The following is a 10,127-nucleotide window of genomic DNA, read 5'->3' as shown; positions in this document are numbered from 1 at the left end:
ATAAGAGTTGGACATGACTGAGCGACTTTACTTTCACTTTTCCCTTTCATGCACTGGAGAAGGAAATGGCAACCCACTCCAGTGTTCTTGCCTGGAGAATCCCAGGGACAGGGAGCCTGGTGGGCTGCCATCTATGGGAGCCTCTGTGGAGTCACTCAGAGTCGGACACAACTGAAGTGACTTAGCAGCAGCAGCAACACAGGCAGAAAGTGAAGAAGAACTAAAGAGCCTCTTGATGAAGGTGAAGCAGGAGAGTGAAAAAGTTGGCTTAAAGCTCAACATTCAGAAAACTAAGATCATGGCATCCAGTCCGATCACTTCATGGTAGATAGATGGGGAAACAGTGGAAACAGTGTCAGACTATTTTTCTGGGCTCCAAAATCACTGCGGATGATGATTGCAGCAATGAAATTAAAAGATGCTTACTCCTTGGAAGGAAAGTTATGACCAACCTAGACAGCATATTCAAAAGCAGAGACATTACTTTGCCAACAAAGGTCCATCTAATCAAGGCTATGGTTTTTCCAGTGGTCATGTATGGATGTGAGAGTTGGACTGTGAAGAAAGCTGAGAGCCCAAGAATTGATGCTTTTGAACTGTGGTGTTGGAGAAGACCCTTGAGGGTCCCTTGGACTGCAAGGAGATCCAACCAGTCCATCCTAAAGGAGATCAGTCCTGGGTGTTCATTGGAAGGACTGATGTTGAAGCTGAAACTCCAATACTTTGGCCACCTGATGCGAAGAGCTGACTCATTGGAAAATGCCCTGATGCTGGGAAAGATTGAGGGCAGGAGAAGGGGACGACAGAGGATGAGATGGTTGGATGGCATCATTGACTCGATGGACATGGGTTTGGGTGGACTCCAGGAGTTGGTGATGGACACGGAGGCCTGGTGTGCTGCGGTTCATGGGGTCGCAAAGAGTTGGACACGACGGAGCGACTGAACTGAATTGAACATAGTCAAAGGCTTTGGCATAATCAGAAGCAGAAGCAGATGTTTTTCTGGCTTTCTTTTGCTTTTTCAATGATCCATCAGATGTTGCCAATTCGATCTCTGGTTCCTTTGCCTTTTCTAAATCCATCTTGAACATCTGGAAGTTCATGGTTCACGTACTATTGAAGCCTGGCTTGGAGAATTTTGAGCATTACTTTGCTAGCATGTGAGATAAGTGAAATTGTGCAGTAATTTGAGCATTCTTTGGCACTGCCTTTCTTTGGGGTTGGAATTTTTAAAAATTTTAAAAATTACTATCTAGAAAAAGTCAAATAATCGTAAAGTAAAACGTTGGTAGAATTTCAAGTGAAGACTGAAAGACATGAAGATGGGTTATTGTAGTCAGGAAAACTTATCTAAAAATGTATTCATTCACTCAAGAAAGAGTATAAAGCACTAACGTAGGTGCTGGAGATAACAAGTGCTGGAGTAGTGAGCAAGACGTATGGACCCTTCTTCTGAAAGGAGCTTAAATACCACGGAAAGAGACAAATGACAGACAAATAAATACTTAATATAGTATTTGACGATGCAATGTCAAGTGGTAATAAATGACATGAAGGAAAATAAAGAGCAGAGGACGGATAGACTGATGAAATGTTCTTTTGGGGAGCATGGTTAGAGAAGGCCTCTCTGTGAAGGAAACCTAAGCTCAGATGTTCATGAAGTCAGAGAAGGATTCTTGGGAAAGTCCAAGGACTAGCACCCAGCTTTGCACACTCATAAGACATTTGTTGGATTAGCCTTTTTTTTTTTATTTTAATTTTTTGGCTGCACTGCGAGGCACGTGGGAGCTTAGCTCCCTGACCAGGGATTGAACCCAAGCCCCCTGCATTAGAAGTGCAGAGTCTTAATCACCGAATTGCCAGGGAAGTCTCAAGCTTTGAACTGAGAATAAATACAGAGTAAGAGAAAGAGAAAAGCTTTTGCCTATCCTTTTTATCTCAAGATTGTCTAAGTCCGAACCTCTCCTAAATTCCTCTTGGTGGCTGGTGGTATTTTTTAAATTAATCAACATCAAAAATCGAAGCTACATCACTGCAAGATTGCCTCTAATCTATTCTAGCTCCATTATTATTTATTTATGTACCTCATATCCATATAAAATGGTATATACTTTGAAAGCAAAGTCTATATTCTTTCAGCATTACATTCCCTGAAATATCTAGTATGGTGCCTATCACAGAGTCAGTAAATACTTATTTGTTGAAGTTAAATTTTTATTTTTATTATCATAAGTGCTTCTGGGGACAAAAGCATCAGACTTCTTGAAATTCCTAAATCACAAATAAGTGTTTAGTTTAGCCTCCTTGAAACTATGCATGCCCTGATTTAAAAAAAAAATAAAATGCATGGTCTTGAACAGTTTACCTAACCTCTCTGAGCCTCAGTGTGTAGCAAATGGAAATAATAATTCTTATTTCACAGAATTTGTTCGTGCAAGAATTTTAAGATTTCTTTTAATGTGGACCATTTATAAAGTCTTTATTGAATGTGTTATAATATTGCTTCTGTTTTCTGTTTTGGTTTTTTGGCTGTGAGGCATGTGGAATCTCACCTCCCCAATCAGGGATTGAACACAAACCCCCTCCATTGGAAGGAAAAGTCTTAACCACTGCACTGCCAGGGAAGTCCTTGGCACAAGAATTTTAAAAAGAACATAAATCATCTAGTATAGGATCAGACACATGGTAGTATTTAATAAATTGTTGGAAACCAAGAAATAAGGAATTTTCAGGGTTGATCTGGATCAGGTTATTTGATCATGTAAAGAATGTGCTAGTTTTTTGTTAACAGCATTTGTTATTAGTTATTTCCAATAATGAAATCGTAATATTCTCACAAGATTCATTCTTCAATCAGCTTTACTATGATATAATTTATATGCAATAAAACTAATCAGTTTTCAGTGTATGTACAGTTTTTAATGAATCCATACAGTTATGTAATCAACCCCACAATCAATATGTAGAATATTAACATCACTGTAAAATGTTCCTTTATCCCCCCTTTGCAAGAAGTTCTATCTTTCTAACCCTCAGATCTGGCAACCATGATTTACTTTCAGCAAAAGATACTTTTCATTTATTAAGCAAATATTTATGAAGGTTTTTTATTTGAAAGTCCTTGAGCAAAATACTTCATAGAATACAAAGTAATATAGTTTGTGCCCTTAAATAGCTTAACATCTACTCTAGTTTTATGCAATTTTGAGATTGCTGCTGCTACTGCTACTGCTAAGTCGCTTCAGTCGTGTCTGACTCTGTGCGACCCCATAGACCGCGGCCCACCAGGCTCCCCCGTCCCTGGGATTCTCCAGGCAAGAACACTGGAGTGGGTTGCCATTTCCTTCTCCAATGCATGAAAGGGAAAAGTGAAAGTGAACTCGCTCAGTCGTGTCCGACTCTTCGAGACCCCATGGTCTGCAGCCTACCAGGCTCCTCCATCCATGGGATTTTCCAGGCAAGAGTACTGGAGTGGGAAGTTTCCATATGCATTATGCCTATTAAAAAGGACAATGGCACCCCACTCCAGTACTCTTGCCTGGAAAATCCCATGGATGGAGGAGCCTAGTAGGCTGCAGTCCATGGGGTCGCTAAGAGTCGGACACGACTGAGCGACTTCACTTTCACTTTCATGCATTGGAGATGGAAATGGCAACCCACTCCAGTGTTCTTGCCTGGAGAACCCCAGGGACGGGGGAGCCTGGTGGGCTGCCAACTATGGGGTCGCACAGAGTCAGACACGACTGAAGTGACTTAGCAGCAGCAGCAGCAGGAGGAAGAAAAAATATTGCAAACAATTCCCTTTCTAAAAAGAACACTGAATGAGAACAGGTAACTTCATGAATGCCACTAATTATAATTTAAGAAGGCACACATTCATGATTGCATGATGACCTAGATTATTATTTAAAAGTAAGCAGTTTTTAAAATTAAATAACATGCATTTTGGAAAAAAGTAGAAAAATCCTAAGTGCACAGCCTGATCTTTCCAGGTTATTTAATGTCAGCCTAGACCAGCTCTCTGACCAACACAGTAAGTAAAAAGGCAACATCCTAAAGCCTTTTGGTTTAGATAGAATTATTACATCGTTGGAAAAAAAGAGATAAGAGAATAATGTTCTGCAAAGGCTCACAAAGAATTGTGGGGATAAGTAGTGAGAAAATGGATGGCCCATTAAAATTCATGAGGAAATGCCGGTTAAATTCCATGAATAACAAAGCGATTATTATGCAGGATCAGGTTTTCCTTTCATCATTACAGAAAGACACAAAATCATTATTGTGATCTGCCATGTGGTTTTCCATTGTTGTTAGATGCTGGGACCGGCCTCTTAAATGTTCCGTGTTACCCAGGGGAACGGTCACAGTGGTGACGAACGGTGGTTGCAGTGCACATGGCTTTCTGTGGCTCTAATTGTCCATGCATCTAAAGCAAAGGAAAGGAACAAATTAAAAAGATGAGCAGAATGGCTGGGTGGGCATTTTCTTGTGATCACAAAGAACTGAGTCTGTCCTCAAACTTAGCGCCCTTTGCGTCACGCTTTACACCTGCCAGTTGCGGAATAGGTGAAGCTGGTATTTGTGTTTGGAACCTCCTTAGCCAATACCATGGGGACTGCAGTTAATTTCAGACGTGCTAATACAAGCGAATCAAGGAAGGGTATTAACATCAGGAGAAACAACCATCTGAAAAATAATCCTTTAAAATGTGTATCAGTTCAGTTCAGTTCAGTGGCTCGGTCGTGTCTAACTCTTTGTGAAAGATGTGTATAGTGGGGCCAAAAATGTATCCACACTGTAATTCCAATATGCAAAAAAAAAAAAAAATATTGCTCTTTATTTTCTTTGATGGACCGAATTTTATAATGGGAGGGAAAAAAAAGACCCAACCTTTAAGCTTGTCAGTTCAAAGTACCTTCCTTTTTTTTTTTCAGTTTAAAAAAATAGTCACTTTTTTTCTGGCCTCATCACTAGACGTGCAGGATCTTAGTTCTCCAACTGTGCCCCCTGCAGTGGAAGCTCTGAGTCTTAACCACTGAACCGCCAGGGAATTCCTATAAATAGTTACTTTTGAATAATACATTTTCTTTTGGGTAGGTGCAAAAATCTTTCACATTACTTTCCCGTTAACCTTGCTTCTCTTCCAAATAGTGTGTCTGGATGTACAGAAGGACTTATGACCTTGTGGTGGGGAGGAGAGGAGAGGCCTCAGATCTCTGTGTGGTCTCAGGATGCAAATTTGTCCCTGTGGCAGAATGGCACCTCTGTGGACTGGTGGCCATTGAGGGCCCCTTTGAGATGTGGCCAGTATTACGTGGTCTTTGGGCAGTGTGCTGGTATCATCACTGGGTCTGTGGTTTAGGTCATTTGCTCTACACACTAAAGCCTCTTAATTGCCCTAGACTCATCCTTATTTCTGTGCTCTCTCACCAGGATCCATTGCAGGTCACATCAGAGCCAGGACCACTGCTTCAGGCTGATCCATCCACCCACTTCTCTGTGTCATTGTTGAACAATCCACTGTATCAGTTCTTGTGCATGTGTGTTAAGTTGCTTTAGTCGTGCCCGACTATGCACTGCAGCGCGCCAGGCAACTCTGTCCATGGGATTCTCCAGGCAAGAATACTGCAGTGGGTTGCCATACCCTCCTCCAGGGGATCTTCCCAACCCAGCGATCGAAGCCAGGTCTCCCGCATTGCAGGCAGATTCTTTAGCGTCTGAGCCACCAGGGAAGCCCATATCAGCTCTTAAGCTGAGTCAAACAGAAGCCGGGCATGAGCCCTTTCACAAAGCCCTTTCAGCTTTCTCCTCATGCTGTCTAACATATCATCCTCCTCTAGAAAGTTGCCCAGCAGAAAGGCACCAAAACACAGGGGTCTAACTCTCCTTTCCACCTTCAGAGCCACCACTCATCGTCCACTCCCTCTCTGTCTCTAAATGGACTTTCTCTACATCCTCCTGCTTCACTAGAAAAAGGTGGGCACTGAATGTCTCCATCTTAACGGCAGACAGGGGTGATCCTAACAGTGTAAGTGGTCTTCCTCTGCAAGACAACCAGGAACTGGGGATTTACAAGATGTTTATTTTCCCCCCAATATTATTCCAATTTCTTTTTGAAGGAGCATGGCAAATACTCCCTAATTATATAAGCTATCGGTTCAGTTCAGTTCAGTTGCTCAGTCATGTCCAACTCTTTGCGACCCCATGGACTGCAGCACACCAGGCCTCCCTGTCCATCACCAACTCCCGGATCCCACTCAAATTCATGTCCATTACGTTGGTGACGCCATCTAACCATCTCATCCTGTCGTCCCCTTCTCCTCCCACCTTCAATCTTTCCCAGCATCAGGGTCCTTTCCCATGAGTCAGTGCTTCACATCAGGTGGCCAAAGTATTGGAGTTTCAGCTTCAGCATCAGTCCTTCCAATGAATACTCAGGACTGATGTACTTTAGGATGGACTGGTTGGATCTCCTTGCAGTCCAAGGGACTCTCAAGAGTCTTCTCCAACATCACAGTTCAAAAGCATCCATTCTTCAGTGCTCAACTTTCTTTATGGTCCAACTCTCACATTCATACATGACTACTGGAAAAACCATAGCCTTGACTAGACAGACCTTTGTTGGCAAAGTAATATCTCTGCTTTTTAATATGCTGTCTAGGTTGGTCATAACTTTTCTTCCAAGGAGCAAGTGTCTTTTAATTTCATGGCTGCAGTCACCATCTGCAGTGATTTTGGAGACCCCAAAATAAAGTCTGCCATTGTTTCCATTTTTTCCCCATCTATTTGCCATGAAGTGATGAGACTGGATGCCGTGATCTTTATTTTCTGAATGTTGAGTTTTAAGCCAACTTTTTCACTCTCTTCTTTCACTTTCATCAAGAGGCTTTCTAGTTCTTCTTCACTTTCTGCCATAAGGGTGATGTCATCTGCATATCTGAGGTTATTAGTATTTCTCCTGGCAATCTTGATTCCAGCTTGTGCTTCATCCAGCCCAGCATTTCGCATGATGTACTCTGCCTATAAGTTAAATAAGCAGGGTGACAATATACAGCCTTGACATACTCCTTTCCCAATTTGGAACCAGTCTGTTGTTCCATGTCCAACTCTAACTGTGGCTTCTTTACCTGCATACAGATTTCTCAGGAGGCAGGTAAGGTGGTCTAGAATTCCTATCTCTTTAAGAATTATCCACAGTTTGTTGTGATCCACACAGTTAAAGGCCTTGGAGTAGTCAAATAAAGCAAAAGTAGATGTTTTTCTGGAACTTTCTTGCTTTTTCGATGATCCAGCGGATGTTAGCAATTTGATCTCTGGTTCCTCTGCCTTTTCTAAACCCAGCTTGAACATCTGGAAGTTCATGGTTCATGTACTGCTGAAGCCTGGCTTGGAGAATTTTGAGCATTACTTTGCTAGCATGTGAGATGAGTGCAATTGTGCGGTAGTTTGAACATTCTTTGGCATTGCCTTTCTTTGGGATTGGAATGAAAACTGACCTTTTCCAGTCCTGTGGCCACTGCTGAGTTTTCCAAATTTGCTGGCATATTGAGTGCAGCACTTTCACAGCATCATCTTTTAGGACTTGAAATAGCTCAACTGGAATTCCATCACCTCCCTTAGTTTTGCCTGTTAGTGTTAAAAAAATTTATGACGATGGAGGAGAGAAAAAAGAAATTTGTGATTTCGTATTTTAGGCTGTTCATTATTTAGGCCTTTGGGGAAAACAGAATTTCAAAATGACTTTCAAAAATTTTCCAGTTTGAAGCTTGAGATAGGGAGAGTGCATTCTGGTTCTTATTTGGAGAACTTTAACTGCTTTTATTTTTCATATGGTCCTTTCCTCTCCTCTCTGTCTTTTCTAGATTCATTTAATTCTTCCAACAACAAAAGACTCACAGTTGCCTTGAATCTATGGATAGTTAGAAAAACAAAGACATGGACACACCAAAGCTCCCACAGGAAGTGTGTACCTTACCTTCCGTATGCTTCCATTTCTTTTCTTCCTTTGAAAACTACTAAACATTGGTGAGAGGAGTGTTTTGGATGCTTTGTAATATGTACGGAAATACCGTCTTAGATCTCAAGGATCTTCTACCTTCAACTTCTCTGCAGTAGAGGGTCAAAGAGATAACCAGGAATGGGATATGGTACATTGTCTTTCCTATAAGCTGTGTTTACAATGACGTGGAAAAGACACTTTTGCAAGCTCCCTCCATGTTCTCATAACCAGTAAGACGTTTATAAATAACTACTTATTTGCACAAATAGGCTTGTTTATTGAGATATTCCTGAGGTGCTTTGAGAGTTTTTCGTGTAAATAGTTCAGATATATAGAAAAGCAAAGAAAATAATAAATGTCTATGTTATTGTTTAGCTGCTAAGTCGTGTCTGACTCTTTTGAGACTCCACGGACTGTAGCCTGCTAGGCTCCTTCTGTCCATGAGATTTCACAGGTAAGAATACTGGAGTGGGTGGCCATTTCCTTCTCCAAGGGATCTTTCTGACGCAGGGATCGAACTATGTACTTAACAGCAAATCTTAACATGTTGCCATATTAGTTTCAGATTCTTTTAAGAAAAATAAAAACTACTAATATAGTTAAAGCAACCATTTCATCATCTCATTTGCTTCCCTACTTTACTACAGGTAACCAGTGTCCAGAAGTCAGTATGTATCCCTTGTTTTTTGTTTAATATTTTACTACACAGGTGTAGTAATTTATTTTACTACATTAGCAATGTTATTATTTTTGTGTGTTTAAAAATGTTATTGAGACAGTATTATGCTGTATTTAAACCTTTTTTTGTATCATGCTATAAGTGTACTTTTGCAACTTTACTAATATAGAATTTATTTCTACTATCTTATTTTGCATGTTCTATTCGTGTTTTTACTTCCTTTTCTGTATTTTCTCAGCTTCTATTAAGTTTTTATTTTTCCTCCACTTCTACTGGCTTGGATATTGCATATTAAAAAACATTAACCTTTATTTGTTATGGGAATAAAAGGAACTTTCTCTGGTAAACAGACAGGATTTCAGATTTATTTACATAATTGTTTATGCGATACAGAAAAAATATCAGAAAACAAATTGTGCTATTTTCTTATACGCTTACACATTTTGAAATCCATCTTTTCTTCACTGTAATTATACAAAAGCTTTAAGCTTTTGTTTATTTTTCCCTTGGATTCTTTCTCTTTTGGTTAGAAGTTCATGGTTGTCAAGTATATTTTCTTCATAATAGTAAAACTTAACTTTGCTTCTCTTTCATACTTATATAATACACACTTTCTTTTTATTAATTCAGTGTTTACCCTTAAACTTATAACATGCACACTCAACCAGTCTAAGATATTGTCAGCCTCTTTCGAACAATATACGATCTTAGAAGCATCAATTCTCCCATCGTTCATGTTACTATAGTAATTTGATTTCACCTTTTCAAAAACCCTCTCAAGTTAGAAATAAGCATCTATATTCCTATAAATACTCGGTTTAATTTAGATTTACCGGTAAGTTTTACTAACTTTTCTGTCCACAGTTAGTACTTACAGCCAATGTTTCTTCCTGGTTTCATTTTCCTTCATACTGAACTATAGACTTGAGTATATTTTAAGCAGCAATTTATTACTATTAAACTATTTTAATATTTGTCTGACTATACATTAACTTCAGCCTCACTTTCAAATGATACTTTGCGTATAGACTTCTTGACAATTTTTCCTTAACCATGTGGTGATCCCTGCCATTCTATTGTTTTTTCTCTATTTTACTGATGAGAAATCTGCTGATAATGTATTATTGTTCACTTGTAAGAAATGTTTTTTATCTTGTTGCTTTAAAGATTCTTTTTCAGTTTTGTTCTATGTTTCACTTTGTTTAGATGAAACATATGATATATGCTTCATATAAAACATGTTTCATAAACATTTATATGTTTCATATGAAAATATGTGATTTTTTGTTCCTTGCTTGGGCCTCAGTGATTATCTACTCATATATTGCTTCTTTGTTGAATTTTGTTTATTCTATCACTCTGGAGCTCCTTTTCAACAGCTACTGAGTCTTCTTTGGGATTTCCCTGGTAGTCCAGTGGTTAAGACTCTACCTCCCAAGGCAGGGAATG

This window comes from Bison bison, unplaced genomic scaffold (assembly GCF_000754665.1).
Source record: "Bison bison bison isolate TAMUID 2011002044 unplaced genomic scaffold, Bison_UMD1.0 scf7180017864472, whole genome shotgun sequence".
In the NCBI taxonomy this organism is placed as follows: domain Eukaryota; kingdom Metazoa; phylum Chordata; class Mammalia; order Artiodactyla; family Bovidae; genus Bison; species Bison bison.
Note: the sequence above shows the minus strand (reverse complement) of the source record.